This window comes from Protopterus annectens, chromosome 2.part2, assembly GCF_019279795.1.
Source record: "Protopterus annectens isolate FY-2018-M chromosome 2.part2, PAN1.0, whole genome shotgun sequence".
NCBI lineage: Eukaryota > Metazoa > Chordata > Ceratodontiformes > Protopteridae > Protopterus > Protopterus annectens.
The window spans coordinates 544,085,490-544,101,798 of record NC_056730.1 but is presented as its reverse complement, the minus strand read 5'-3'; positions in this window follow the sequence as shown (position 1 = coordinate 544,101,798).

The window sequence follows — 16,309 nt, the reverse complement described above, 5'->3', positions numbered from 1 at the left end:
ATAGCAGAGTCAAACTGGTGCATAAATCTCAAGATCTATGCTATTTGAGGAGGTAAGAAGATAAAATTGTCCATTGTCTCCACTCCTTTTTGTTTTGGGCATCAAACTATTCACTCAAACAATTAGATGGACGTCAGGCATAAGACAAGTCGACATCAAAAAGAGGGAATACAAAACAAATTAGTTCCTAGATGATCTTATAATATTTCTGGTACAAGGTCATTTAGGCTCACAGTAGGAGGTGCTGTAAGCATTTGGCAATGTTTCTGAGTACTCTGTTATGAAGAAAATACAAACACTTCATACATTTGTGCCTATTAGAGAAGATGAAAGGGCAGGTCAGATCTGCTTGGGATAGCACTTTTCCAAGGCACATGGAAGTAAAATTTGCTTAATTTCACTAAGACACTGTCCGTATCAATTTTTTGTATGCTGCAAAATGTGTTGAAAATTGTAGTTGTTAACTCTGGAAAGTAAGAAAGAGTCTGGCAACCAGCATAACTCTTTTCCCAAAGTTAGTATATCTCATCTAGTCCTTGGTCTTAGTGTCTGCCTGCACAATGCTGCAGAAATTGGAGGGAAAATTCTAGATTATGAAGTGGAAACTCGTTAATATTTAGAAATATGCATGGTGACTGGACAGGCCAGCCAGAGTGCCCATGATAACTCAAACATTAAGTATGTGCTTGAAACGTTTCTGAACTGTAAGTTAAAAAGAGGAAGTGAAGTTGGGTGTTTTCACAAATTTGCAGAATATATTTAACATAGCTGTTGCTTGTAAGATGGGAGAGATATAGGTTCATAGGTCCATAGGTAGATACTAGGATATCTGCCCAAAGGCATTTATAAGCCTAGCAAGAATGTGTTGGTTTTCGCCACCCCCTTAGATTACTTCCCTGTGCCTCTGTCCAGCAAAGCCACTGAAGTGATCCCCAGGGTAAACTTTCTGTTTGCCATCCACTCATCTCTTGAAAAATGTTAGTGAGGAGCTCTGCCTAATGTAGATTGGAATCTTGTTCCAAAGCATGGGAAGTCTCTGGGACAGAAATCTATCCCTCCAGCACATCCTATTTATTGTTGTAGTGAGGTTTAGATCCCTAGAGCATGTGGCTCGAGGACATAAGGTTTTCTTTAGGTGGAGCATGTCCATCAATTCTGGGTTGGACATGGCCTTGTATGTCAGGCAGAGATCACCTCTGAGCAGGTGGTATGCAAGCGAGTACAGCTGGAGTTTCTTCAATTGAGCTGCATAGGGCATCTGTTTGAGGCCAGTGATCCTCTTGGTGAGGTACTTCTGTGGTCTTTCCAGCTGTTGCAGCTGTCTTGTAATGTACATCCCAAATGGGGAGTTGTACTCTATGATGGGTCTGATGATTGATGAGTAGAGGGGCACAATGACCTCTTTTGATCTGGATGCAAACTCTTTTGTGATTAGGTGGGCCACATAGAAGGATTTTCTAACCACTTTGGCAAAGTGATTATCAAAGGAGAGATTACTATCTACTTAGTTCCCCAGATTCATTATTACGTTTTCCGTATTTAGGGGACTACCACCTATGTGGTAGTTTGTAGGTACTTTGTTATTTCCAAAGGGAATAACTATGCACTTTTTGGCATTTAGCTTGAGGCCATGACTTTGACACCAGCTATCCATCTCAGTGAGACCCTTTTGAAGGATGTCTCTGTCAGCTGGTGATTCAATTACATACCCTAGTTTGCAGTCGTCTGCGAACTTGGTCAGCCATAGTCCTCCTGTGCTTATCTGTACCTCTGAGAAGTATATGCCAAACAGGAGGGGTCGTAGAACTGAGCCCTGGGGAATGCAACTTGTAACCGGTTTAGAGTCAGACCTAGCTCCCACAACTCTCACCATGTGGGTTCTGTCCGTGAGCCAATTGGCAACCTATCTTGTTACATAGGAGTTTATGTTCAGGCTGGTGAGGTTGTCTATAATACCAGAATGGGGAATGGTGTCGAAGGCTTTTGCAAGGTCTAGGTAGACTGTGTGGACCACTTTTCCCTCATCTATAGCCTTGGTAACTGTCTCAAAGAAGTCCACCAGGTTTAGCAGGCATGATCTGCCCTTAACAAAGCCGAACTGGGTAGGGTCCAGTGTTTGGAGGTTCGCAATGATTCTGTTAATGAGTTCCATGATGATGCACTCCATAGCCTTGCAGACCAAGCTAGTGAGGCTTATAGGGCGATAGTTCCCGGGGTCTGTTGTGTCTTCACCTTTGTGGAGCAGAATAACCATTGCTGTGCACCACTCTATGGGCATGTAGCCTATGGAGAGGCTGAGTTTGAACAGTGTGTTTAGGTGAGGGGTTAGTTCATCTTTGAGCTCATGTAGGACGCAGCCTGGTACACCATTCAGTCCCATTGATGTTGTGTTTTTGGCTTTGGAGTGGGCTATTTTAACCTGAGTGTCTGTGATTTCAGGGGCTCTACATTCTTCTGGTATGGTTATGGGCCCTTTTGGGGGTGAGAGGGGGGTGAAATTTGCACTGAACCTGTCTGCCAGGATGTTGGCAATATCGGTTGGTTCAGTGTATTTTGTGCCATTCTGCACTAAGTCCGAGCAGATCTGAGCATTGCCACTTAGATTCTTGACATAGCTAAAGAATGCCTTGTGGTTATCTTTGGAATCCTTGGCAAGTTTTCTTTCAAAGTTCCCCTTGGATGATTTTACGAGGGATCATAGTTTCTTGCTGATACTGATCAGGGATGGCTTCCCTTCTTGGGATTTTACTCTTTTTTTGTACTAGTTTCCTCCTTCTATTGTATACTTGTTTCTGGCAGGGGTCCACCATACTGGTTTCCTTTTCTTGGAGGAGTGAGTCTTGGTTTTGCTTGGGATAGCACGATCCATGCATTCTTGTAGGTGCCCGTAGAATGCATTAGTAAAGGATTTTGCAGCTTGGCAGCATTATCCTTTCGCACGGGAGCTTTGAAACTTTCCACCTCTGTCTTAAGTAATGTGAAGTTTGCTTTTGAAAAGTTTTTCATGGTGGTTTCCTTGTCCTACGGTGGGGGCGGAATGTGGATATCCAAAGTGATTTGTTTATGGTAAGATCTAACCAGCCAGGGTTTGACCTTCGGTTTGTAACACCGGTCACCCATGTTGGTGATGACCATGTCCAATATGTTGTCACCTCTGGTGGGAGTGTTGACCAGTTGTTCCAGGATGTTTGAGTTTATAAATTCTAGGAAATGTTGTGCAAGGGAGTTAGTACTTGAGTAGTTCTCCCAGTTAATGTTTGGGTAGTTTAAATCATCCAATATTAGGATGTTTGGTAGGACCTTTATGTTACCCAGTGTTTTCTGAAATGCAGAATGGGGGTACTGGGACATGGTGGGTGATCTGTAGCAAGCTACTATTTGAATTGCAGTTTTGCCTATTGTTAGTTGCACGTGGATAATCTCTGAAGCATCGTGCTGTGCCACTAACCTGGAGGTGTGGGTATCCTTGATAAATATGGATACTCCCCCCACCTTTTCTATTTAGGTCTGGGTTCTATAGCATGCATAGTATGAGTTGTAGCCTGGTAGTGCTGGGGTGCTCACTGAAGCCTTAAACCAGGTTTCTGTTACTGCACATATATCAATTTTCTCCATACTTAGGAGTGCCTCGAGTGTGTGCATTTTGAGGTTTAGACTTCTGGCATTGAGTAGTATTACCCTCAGATTTTGGTCACTTGTGCTATTTACGGCGGTGGGTTTGTCTTTTGAGCCTTACCTAAAATAGGCACTATGGGGGTGGCAAGAGCCTTGGCCAGTATTCGAAAGTCTAAGGGTGACAGGTGCAAGCTGTCTCTAGCGAGGCAGTGTAGCTTGTCGAGCATGTCATCCCAGGCAGACAGACACTGGATCCCCTTTGAATGACACCAGAAACTTAGCCAATTGTTGAAATTGATAATTTTGTCTTTATACCGTGGTATAATTCTTGGTGAGGGCAGGATGCTACTCAGGGTCAGGGTCATACCAGCCTGGGCTACGTGATCAGAGAGCTCTTCAATGTCTCTTTTCATGTAGTCCAGGGAGGTACGGCTTAGTTCATTCACACCAACATGGACAATGACAGAGTCATATTTGTACTTGTTCTGGAGTGACCTGAATGCTTGTGTTATGTGGTGGATCCTGGCACCCGACAGGCAGCTAGCAGTAACCTTCTCCTTATTCAGCCTAGTGAGTGGGATGTCAGTGTGTCTGACTATAGAATCACCTATTACAAGTATGTTGGGTATGTTATTTTGCCTTGAGGGCTGTGATTGCGTGGCACACTGGCTTTATGAAGTATGTGTTTCATGGTTTGTGTTTGGGGGTGGAGGTTGCTTGGATGTCTGCTTTGGAGGGCTCTGTTGCTTTTGCAGATTTTTCTTTAGAGCCTCTGAGTATGTTTTTGTGTATTTACGTGTGTTTTTTGCCGGTGCTGGTTTAATGGGTCTATGAGAGACTGGTGGTGTGATGCCAGTATTTCCCTTCTCCTCTTGACTGTCTGATCCAGTCTTGGGCTGAGAGAGCTTAGCTTCCAGTCTGGCTGTATAGTTGCATCTCTCACATGTATTCGTGTTTGGTGGTAGGAGGAGAGGGTTGTCTGTGTACTTGAGGCAGTTGTAATATTGCCTCAAAATGCCCAGATTCACCAGTTGGACTGGAGAGTACACCTGAAACTGCCCTTTGGACATGCCTGGATAGGTACAGTAAACTGTTTTACTGAATGACTGGTAAGGTTGAATAGAAAGCCTTGTCCTTCTGTAGTGCTAGGGTTTATAAGGGCTTGCTATGAGTTTTGAGCAAGTGTCGGGCTGAGAAATGAATGGCTTTAGTGCTTAAGTTGAAAGTTTGTCTAGTTCCAAGAGAAAAATTGAAGAGGAGACTTTGTGGAGCCAGGAATAGTTATACCCTAGTTAATCAGTGCTGCCCGGCGCGCAAAACCATGCAAATGCATTTTTTTTATAGCAGGGAAATGAAAGAGATAGAAATTAGCCCAAAATGGCCAATAAACTACTACTTTCTGGGCTGAAACCACTCCTCCAGGGACAGATAGGCTGCTCAAAGCTCCCCTTTCTCACAGGTGAACAGAGAAACTTCTTTCTTTCCAAGTAAGGTATGGGCAAACACAGAGATTTGTAACACAGCCCTGAATTCAGCACTAACTTGAAAACTGGACTATACTAGCTTAGAAAGGTGGGAAACAAGTATATATATATATATTTTTTTCTTTTTTTTTCAGAAAATAAAGCAGATACAATAAAAAAAAAACACTTTAAATGTGTATAAAAAGATGCTTATTGTTATATATCTCAGATCAGAGTTGTAGTCAATGCCCCTAGTAATAAAGTAGGAAAAAACACAAATACAGTAAAAGCAGATGAATAAAGTGCAAATATATATATATATATATATATATATATATATATATATATATAAAACACAATAGAAAACTAGCAATCTGATTTAAACAAGTTACCCAATTAACCAGAAAAAAACTCAAAACTGAGCCCTGTTCCAGCAGTCTTCAATCAGACAAGTTCTAACTGCAGACTCCCGCTACTAGGGTGCAGGGGAACCTTCTCCAAAAAAGATGGCCTGGATCAGTGCTCATGTTATACAAACAAAGCTAGATTCAGCAGGCCTGAATCTGTTCCTATGCTACAGCAACAAGGCACACCAATTTCAGAAATAAACAGTTCAAATAAGTAGGCACAATAAGCCTGTGACCAGAAATTCCCAGCTCAGAAGGGCAGAATCCAGCCTCTCTTCCCACAACAGTGCAGACCACAAACCTCCTTAATGTAGAATAACTGGCATGAAGCCCAAGTGCTTAAACCATAACTAATACACTTTTAGAATAGCAGACACTGAGCTTTCAATCAGCAATTCCCAGCTTAGAAGGATGTAAGTTACCTGCCCTGCCACAACAGTGCAGACCACAAACCTTCTTAATGTAAAACAATTGGTATGAAGCCCAAGTGCTTAAACCAAAAGGCTTAGAATAACAGTTGCAATTAATCAGACTACTACCAAGGCAATAAGTGCAGCAGAATAAATAAAATTGAGTACTTTTAAGAAGAGGCAAAAGCAAAATAAAGTAGGAGGAAACACAAATACAGTAAAACCAGATGGATTTTTTTTTTTTGGTAGTAAAGTGCAAGGAGAGAAGAAGGAAGAACATACGTGGGTTGGCCTTCTCATATCTTCTCTGTGTATTATGTAGAGTGAACACTGGACTCAGAATATGATTTCACTGTATTTGGTTAAGTGAGCAAATGAGATATATTCAGGAGGAGTGTTCAAATACAGACTTACAGGAGAGGCGGGCAATTCCAGAGCCACCAACACTAACACCAAAACAAGAACAGAGAGGGTGGGTGGGGACAAACAAGAAGAAGAATAATTACAGTTGTACAGATTATTGAGATATTAAATCAAATTGCAGACAAAAAATGAGAATAAACACGTATCTTTTCTCAGTATCACAGCTGGCTGTAGGTCAATTTCTCAGCAGCAGCCTGAGCAACAAGTATAACTGATTTAAAATACAGGACAGAAACCAAAGAATACAGATGCAGGAATACTTTGGCCGGATGAAACTAGTTCTGAAAACTTACTGCCACTAAGAAAACAGACAAGTCCTCCAGACAAAGGATTTCACTACAACTGAGGTCAACACTAAGAGATATACAGCTATAACACACAAGAAGAAAAATAAGTACAGTTGTACAGATTACAGAGGTATTAAATCAAAATGCAGACAAAGAATGAGAATAAACACTTATCTTTTCTCAATATCACAGCTGGCAGTAGGTCAGACAGTAACACATTTCTAGAAGTGATTATACTGGGAGTGAGTTGGAGTCAGACAGGTGATGGAGACAAAAGAACAAGGAAAAGCAGGAGGATAAAGAGAGCAGAAGATGGGGTAATACAATAGCATGTTCAAAAGGGAGTAGGAAACAAATCTTTGTAAGCTGAGAAGAAGCATTGAGAGCATACTTCCATAAGGCTAAACAAGGTTTTTATGAACTACAGCAGACTCCCTCTTATCTGGTCTCCATTTAACTGGCCTCCTCTTTAACCAGCCATCAAATTTCTGCCACAGCCGTAGCAACAGACAACAGAGAAGAACTACACTTCCGCCTCCTCCTGGCAATTTGGAACATCTCAGCTTATCATTTTAATCTTAAAATGTTAAAATATTGAAATAAAACAAACTTGCAGTTTTTACTTTATATATATATTGCAAATTCATTTTTGTTTCGGTATGTTAACAGTTTAAGATTAAAATGATAAGCCAAGACATTCCAAAGTGCAAGGTTAAAGCGACACCAGATATGAATGAATTATCCATACAGTACTCGCATGTGGAATTTAAACAAGCAGTGATAGAGACATTAAATAAGTGTGTGTGTGTGTGTGTGTGTGTGTGTGTGTGTGTGTGTGTGTGTGTGTGTGTGTGTGTGTGTGTGTGTGTGTGTGCGCGCGTGTGTGCATGTGTGTGTGTGTGTGTGTGTGTGTGTGTGTGTGTGTGTGTGTGTGTGTGTGTGTGTGTGTGTATGTGTGTGAGATTTAAACTAGTCATTCTGTTTGTAGTATGAGAGCATTGATGATTTACTCAAATGTAGGATAAAACTAATTTTGTTCAAGAAGATTAGCTTTGCATTGTCTGTAACTCTGTATGGACTGTCACTGTGTAGATTATTGTAACCAGTGACATTATTGGCTTAGACACATTACAAACACTTCAATAACACCATCAATACATAGGGCAATTAATTTGTTTATAATTATTATTTTATGACAGAGGGTGTAGCCATTTATTGTAATTGGACTTCGCATGGTGTGTATATCCCTACCTATTAACAGAATGCATAAGACTAATAGTAAGGGAAGAAGAGCTTTAGCATAAGAAGACTTTATCTTTTGTACTTCTGGCACTTGTTTGTCTTTTGGCTTTTTCCTGGTAAGGGGTCGACACAATGGAACTCCGGTCCGCTAATGATTGGCAGTAGATGTTTTTACGAAATGCCGAGGTGCCAGCTCAACACCCAACCTTCAACGAAGGCATGCCCATTTACGCACGCATGTCTTTTGAACGCTACACAACTGTGGGGAGAACATGCAGACTCCACACAGAAGGCACTCCCAAGCCATGCCGAGAATCGAACGGGAGAACCTCTTGCTGTGTGGTAACAACGCTACCGCCTTCTGGCACTGATGATGGTTAATAAGTCAGTACAAGGCTAACTACCCTGAAGGACCATTTTAAGTTAGTTAATAACCCAGTGTCAAAATCAAACTCTGTACCTTGTGCCTGTAAGGTGCAGACCTTAACCATTATGCCAAATCGAATAACAGAGTAACTTCCTAACTCTTTATAAGACATGGATACTATAGCTGAAAGAAAAAAAAGGAAGTAACACATGACAAGCATGGGAGTTTATAAGCAGGCGAGCTGAAGAATACAGTTCCTGATGTTGTCTAGTGGGTAGATGAGATAGTGTCTTCTGTACTCCAAGCAAATATGTAAGGAAGAGTAGTAGCGTGAAGCAATATGCAGCTACACTGGTTTATGCATGTTGTTTTACAGGTCCTGACACTGTTACACCTTCCCTGGAAGGTAGACTGTCTCCTAGAGGTGCAATCTAGGTGTGACTAAGGAGGATGAGGGAAGAATAACTAGATGTTAGCAGAGATAACTAGACGCTCAAACTGTGTCAGGATGAAGGATATGAAGAAAGAGATCTGTAATTAAACACTTATGCCTTATTCAGGGTGATTCACTGCTTAGTAATTATGAGCCTACTGAGGGAGGAACAGATGGGGGTCAGTCACAAGGTCAGTTTTATTATGTATCTGTGTCCCAACCACATTTTCAGTGTTAAATGATTGTTTGGATTATATGAAAATGGTAATCATTGGCAGAGCCATAACACCCTCCCCAAAAAATAAATGTATTCTCAATGATGAAGACAAAAAAGAAAGATACAGACCACTTGCTACAGATATAATAAGCAGCCTGCAACCTTTAATATATTACTGGCTAAGCAACTCAGTGCTTCGGCCATGACCACAAATGCAGTATTGATGTTCATTTCTGAATGTTGGCACTGCATTACTGCACCATCATCTGATAATGCTGATTGTGCTCCCTAACACATTGCACTTTTGGCAGCTGCTGCCTTAGCTCCGTCCTAGCTATGCCTCTGATGGTAGGACAGCAGGCAAGTTGATTGCACAGAATACACATGAATTAAAGTGTTATTTAAGTAAGTATATTTTTACGTGTTCTTCATATGCTTTTTTTAAATGTTTCTTTTAATAGAAACTGAATGAGTAGGTAGTGGTCTGCAGAATTCTTTGTTATTTGTTTGCCTATTAGTAGTAAAACTTAGAGCAGAAGGAGTAAACTATGGCCTGTTTTGCTTCTTAGAGGTCACTTAAAAGTTGTCTCTGTCAAGTCTATAAAAAATTATCTTATCCAGTTCTGTCTGAAAGTCTGTGCCTGGAACACACTCTCAAACAAACTGGTATGTCATTAGGGAACCTCATACTAAACGTAAATATCAATAATAAAAAATAAATGTGGCAGATACACTACACAGCATCTTCCAAGAATGATGAAATAAGCTTCCCCATGTTAGTAGGAGAAGACACACACACATGGCTAGCTATAGATAAATGTATCAACTCAGGATTACATCTGTCAAGGGCAGAAGACTGTAAGCGTGACAGTGAGTCTTGTGAACCTATTACATTTTAAGATGATAATGTGGTAATGGGAGATGTATGGATTCAATGAAATGGGAGAGTGGGGCACATCCTACACTGTGTGAAAAACATTTAGTTTACATGCATGCACATCCTAGTCTACTGCATGATACTCAGTAGGTATCAATAAGGGAAGATTCTAGAGAAAGTATTGACTATTCCAAGTTGAATTGAACAGTGGCCTGCAGCATACGGCCACAATTTTTACGTAAGTAAACATGGTACATAGTATTCATGGATATGTACATTCAGAATGCTTTCCCTCCTTAATTACAGGACTAAGTACAACAGATTTAGCTAGGCCTTTTACACTATTATTCTCTTTTCAAGCTCAGTAGTCATACAACATTCATGCTTCAGCATTGTACAGAAATTGCAACACATCAATCAGTTATCCAGTCAAATATCTCAAATGAGCGAAAGGGAGGTTGGCTTAATGGTTAAGGTGTTTACCTTACAGACACAACGTGCAGGGTTTGATTCTCACTTGGGGTAATTGGCTAGACTTAAAATGGCCCACAAGGGCAGTTAGTCTAGTATGAATCTATGAACCTATGAAAAGATACTTTGAAACTTGAAGAATGCAAAAAAAAAAAAAAAGAACATAAGCAAACACTCCAATCAAAACAGTACTATATAGAGGGATGCTGTTGGAAAACGAAACTTGGTTAGTCTCTGTAAAATATAGTCACCTAAAGGATGTGTAAAGCATAACATAGTTATGATACAACAGAGAAAAGGGACGGATAATATTTTTTATTACAGGCATAACTAGTGCTGAGTAAGAAGTGATCAATGCATAGGCACATTCAGTAGCTTCCAGAAAATACATAAGATTCTCCACTTGTTGCCTGCCATACCAGAACTTTTGTTTCACCACAGTACAGTGGCAGAAAATGCTGGCAGCCATGCTATTACATGGCATATAACCAGTGAAGGGTCATACAGCTCTCAACTTCTTTGATCCATAATCAAGGACAGAGCCAAAACTAATGGAGGCACAAAAGCTTGAAATAAGGAACATTTATTTACTTGACCAGGAAAACCCAACTGGGAAAGAATAAAACTCCCCTGGACTACAAGCCTAATAACAGCCTATGACTTTAAGTAGGTGAGTTGCTGACTGAGCCTACGTCTGGGAGAGCCATCTAAGTATGTCATGTTTAAATCAGTATTAATGACTTAGTTTTGAAACTTTAAAAGAAAACAGAGTCAGGGCAGGGAGATGAAGGTGCAAGACATACGTTTAAATATAGCATCTGTGACTGATTAATACAATCACAACTGAATGGATATGAAAGATGGATGCCGTTGTTTTCTGCATCGCATGTTGCAGTCATCATTCAGAAGTAGCCAGAGTGCATATTATTAACAGTCAATGAAATGGTTGCAGAATTATAACAACACAATATCATAAATGCTTTTGAAAGCATCAGAACCAGTCACACCACACGGAGCACTTCAGCAACCATTCCTTCTAATTTTAGATAATAGGTTCATAGGTTCATAGGTTGGTACTAGGCTATCGGCCCTAGGGCATATACAAGCCTAGCCATAAGAATTCCCTGGATATTTCTTCCCACAATATTTACTTCTCTGGAGCCCTGTCTAGCAGGGTGACTGACATGATCCCCTGGGTGAATTTCTTATCTCCCATCCAATCATCAAGATTCCTTTTGAAGAGGGCCAATGAGGTGCTCTGCTTGACATGTATGGGCAGTCTATTCCAGAGTATGGGGAGTCTCTGAGTTAGGAACCTATCCCTCCAGCATGTTTTGTTCATTGTGATGACAAGGTTTAGATCCCTGGAGCGTGTGGCTCTGAGGGATTGGGACTTATTTCAGTGGAGCATGTCCAACAGCTCAGGGTTTGACATGGCCTTGTATGTTAATCAGAGATCACCTCTGAGTAGATGATATGCCACAGAGTATAGCTGGAGTTTTTTTAGTCTGTCAACATATGGCATCTGCTTTAGGCCTGTGATTCTTTTAGTGAGGTATTTCTGTGGCCTTTCCAGCTGTTGCAGATGTCTTGTGAGGTACATACCAAATGGGGCATTATACTCTTTAATGGGTCTAATGAGGGATGAGTACAATGGGACTATGATCTCCTTTTTTCTGGATGAAAAGCCCTTAGTGATGAGGTGTGCCACATAGAAGGAATTCCTGACTGTTGTGGCGATGTGGTTATTGAAAGTGAGACCACTGTCCACCTGTGTCCCTAAGTCTCTCATCATACTTTCGATGTTTAGTGTACTGCCACCTATGTGGTAATTCATGGGTACATGTTTTTTTTTCCAAAGGGGATAACTATACATTTCTTGGCATTAAGCTTGAGCCCATGGCTCTGGCACCAGGCATCTGTTTCTGTAAGGCCCTTTTGTAGAATATCTGCATAATTTGGGGATTCAATAATGGCTCCCAGTTTGTAGTCATCTGTGAACTTTGTTAGCCAGAGTCCCTTAGTGTTGGCCTGTACTTCAGAGAAGTAGATGCCAAACAAGAGTGGTCCCAGGACTGAACCCTGAGGTACTCCACTTGTCACTTGTCTGGAGTTGGATTTGGAGTCAGCTACTTTTACAGTCTGGGTTCTGTCAGTAAGCCAGTTGGCAACCCATCGAGTGACGTAGGGATTTATAACCAGCTTAGTAAGTTTATCTATGATTCCAGAGTGAGGAATGGTGTTGAAGGCCTTGGCGAGGTCCAGATAGGCTGTGTGGACCACCTTACCCTTGTCCACAGCTCTGGAGACTGATTCAAAGAAGTCAATCAGATTCAGGAGACATGATCGGCCCTTCACAAATCCAAACTGGGTGGGGTCCAGTGTTTGAAGGTTGCCAATGTCTTTGTTTATAAATTCCATGATAATGCGTTCCATGCCCTTGCAGATCAGGCTTGTCAGACTGATGGGATGGTAGTTCCAGGGATCCAAAGTGGATCCCCCCTTGTGGAGTGGGATAACTGTAGCTGTACGCCACTCAGTGGGCATGAAGCCTGAGACGAGGCTATGATTAAACATGACACTTAGGTGAGGTGTCAGTTCATTTTGTAGTTCATGTAGTACACAGCCTAGGATGTCATCTGGTCCCATGGATGCTGTATTCTTAGCTTTGGAGAGTGCGGTTTCTTCCTGTGTGGCCATGATTACCGGCATTTGGCAATCTTTTGGTATTGAGATGGGCCCTTTAGGGGGTGAGAGGGGGATGAGGTTGGCACTAAATCAATCTGCCAGAATATTGGCAATATCCTTGGGATCAGTATACTTAATGCCATTCTGTTGTAGCTCAGAGCAGATCTGAGCATTGTCATTTAGATTCTTGACATAACTATAGAATGCCTTGGGGTTGTCTTTGGAATCGTTGTCAATTTTATTTTAATAACTAGCTTTTGAAGATTTTATGAGGGATCTCAGCTTCTTACTGAGGCTAGTGAGGGAGTTTTTTGCATCCTGGGATTTTCCTCTTTTCTGCAACAGTTTCTTCCTTCTGTTGCATAGTTTGTTTATAGCAGGGGACCACCAGACTGGCTTCCTTTTTTTGGAGAAGAGCATCTTGGTTCTATTTGGGATGGCACGATTAATTCACGAGTGGATGTGCTCATGCAGTGCCTTAGTGTAGGATTCTGCAGTCGAACATTCAGATCCCCTCTGCATGGGTGTCGTGAAGTTTGTCACTTCTGACTTCAGTAGCATGAAGTTGGCTTTGGAGAAGTTTTTTAAGGAGGTTTCCTTACTGGGGGGGGGGGTAATATCAAAACTTTAGCTATTTAATCTCAACTCTATTAAATTTATACCAGAGGTATTTAAGCATTGATAACTGTTGTAGTCATCCCACTCCACAAGTGCAGAACTGCTATTTACCTTGGGAACTATAAAATTTTAGGCCTCACCATCCTTACCTGTAAAGCAATGGAATGCATCCTTACAGAACTTATTAATAAGGATATAGGCAGTCTCAAGTACTGTGCCCAAGCCAGCTTGAGTTTGTTAATGGCAGATCTTGCCTCCTAAGCTAGGCAAACTTCTTTGAACATGTCACCAATGCATTAGATACAGGCAAAACAGTTCAAACTACCTACCTGACCTGGAAAGGGTCTTTGATACCATTCCACTTTCCAGTATAATCAATAAACTAAGCAAACTATATGTTCCCCACAGAATAGCAAACTGTCTTAACAACAGAACTCAATCGATTAGTGTTACCAGCAGTCTCCCCATAGGATCTACCCTATGACCATTTCTCTTTTGCTCTATGCCTCTGATGTCAAGGTTTACACCAAGGGCCTGTGGCTGACTATGTTCAGGGATGACTGCAAATTCAGAGTAGTCATAAACCCCTCATCTGACTTTCAAATTCTCCAGAAGGTCCTAACACACACATCAACAAAAAGTGCTTGGAGCACAGCTTTACTCTGAATGCCAAGAAATGCAGCATTATGGCTTTTAGCTGTTAGGGCACCAATGTTTCTACTATGTAGGTGACACTCCCTTGAAAGCTGACTCATTTATCAGGGACAATTGGTACTTTCATTAACAATGAACTATCCTTTAATCACAATGAATCCACTGTCATTTAAAAATTCTTTTATTTTGCTAGACTGATTACCAACAGTATATCTTCAGGGTCTGGGGAAGTCATTGTGTCTCTCCCTCTCTCTGTCTCTCTCTCTCTCTCTACTCCTCCATCATTACACATTTACTTGTCTATATGGCTCAGATTAAGCAACCACAAAGTTTCCTTACCAGAACAATCAGAGGTATGTCTTACTTGTGCTACACTAATCAACTAAATATGCTCTCTCTTTTTTCCCTTTCCTAGAGACTCTTAAGAGGGTACCTCTATCTGGCCTATAGAACATCAAAGAATTCAGACCTATGTGAACTTTTGCATATCCGCAGAGCATATAACACCCACCGAAGTTATCTAAATTTCCACTGAAATGCAAATAGGGCCTGCTGGCTGGATAGATATGTCTCATAAAGAATCCTTCATTTATACAAGAGACTTCCTTGGGTTGTAAAACATACCTTCCTGACCCACTTTAAGCATAACTTGGATGGCTTTATGGGCAGTCATAAATACACTCATGGACAGGCTCCTCAAGACCTCATTGATAAGGACTGAGGTTAGGTATTAAATACACCCTGTGTCTGTCTCTCAGACTCTCACTTAGGTGGGTTGTACCTGGATATTAATTATTCCATGTATGTGAGTGTTCACGATTTAGGATCTTGTAACTAAGCTGCAAATGTTCTTCAGGATAAACAGCCTAGCATTAACCCATAAACCTAAGAACCTATGACCTCAGGTTTGCAATGAATATGTCAGACACAGCAAACAGGAGTCATCAGCTATAGCTCTAAGTATGAAACAAATACAAATATCTTTTTTTTTTTTCTTTAATTCAAAGTTAGAATTGTTAATAGGCATCCAATCATATTTTAGTGAAAGTCTGAAGCTGTGATATTTTATTAACGCCAGTACATTAGAACAAGACTAGTTCAGTAATATTTTTTCAAATACATACTTTTAATGCATATTTTAATATTACTGTGTAAGTCTAAGCTGTTGATATTGGTTGTCCTTAATTAATACAAAGCTGATCATCACAAAAGAAACATGGTAACCAGGAATAGGATTGGTTTTCAGTTAGAAATTATCAGGGATGTATACAACTCATACATGTATATATAATCTCTTTAAGAAGCTCTCACAACCATCTCAAACATGGTTACTGGTGAACTGGTACCTTACTCAAACATTAAAAAATACTTACAAATGTTGAAAAAAGTCTTAATGTTAAAATAAATAAATAAATAAAACACAAGTATTCTTTCTGTCAACATCTTCAAACAAAAATGCTTATATCACAGAAGAAATCTCATTCGTAACTTTGCTTTATATGTTTTTGCTCATTACAAAATCCCCTACTGATCATGCCATCTGAAAGGGAGATCAGAGCTGCTTCTTTTGTCCTTTTGTCACAATAATATCCATGAAGTCATTCTAACTATAGTTTTTTATAGTGTGTGCGTGGACATAGAAACAGATATTTTGTGTGTGTGTGTGTGTGTGTGTGTGTGTGTGTGTGTGTGTGTGTGTGTGTGTGTGTGTGTGTGTGTGTGTGTGTGTGTGTGTGTTTATGTGAGTGTGTGTCTATGATCCTGTGGACCAGCCTGTCCTACACATTTGACAATGCTAAATTATTACCCTCTGTTGCACCCATACACATTGCGAAACTCTACTTAATGAAGTATAATACATTTAACCTTAATATTTATTTCAGAAGTATTTAAAATGTACACCAATTATACACAGATCACTGCAAAAGGTATCTACATTAACATTTACAGTATAAGTACAACAATGTGAACCATTAAAAAAGATGAACATTTGCTTACAAAATAAGGTATATACATTATGAAATTTTATAGAAGACACAGGGGAAATGCAGACCAACTCCAGAACTAAGTATGCCAGGGCTTTTGTATGAAAATTCATTTACTCAGGATGAGAAAAGAAGCATTGTTGAAAAATGGA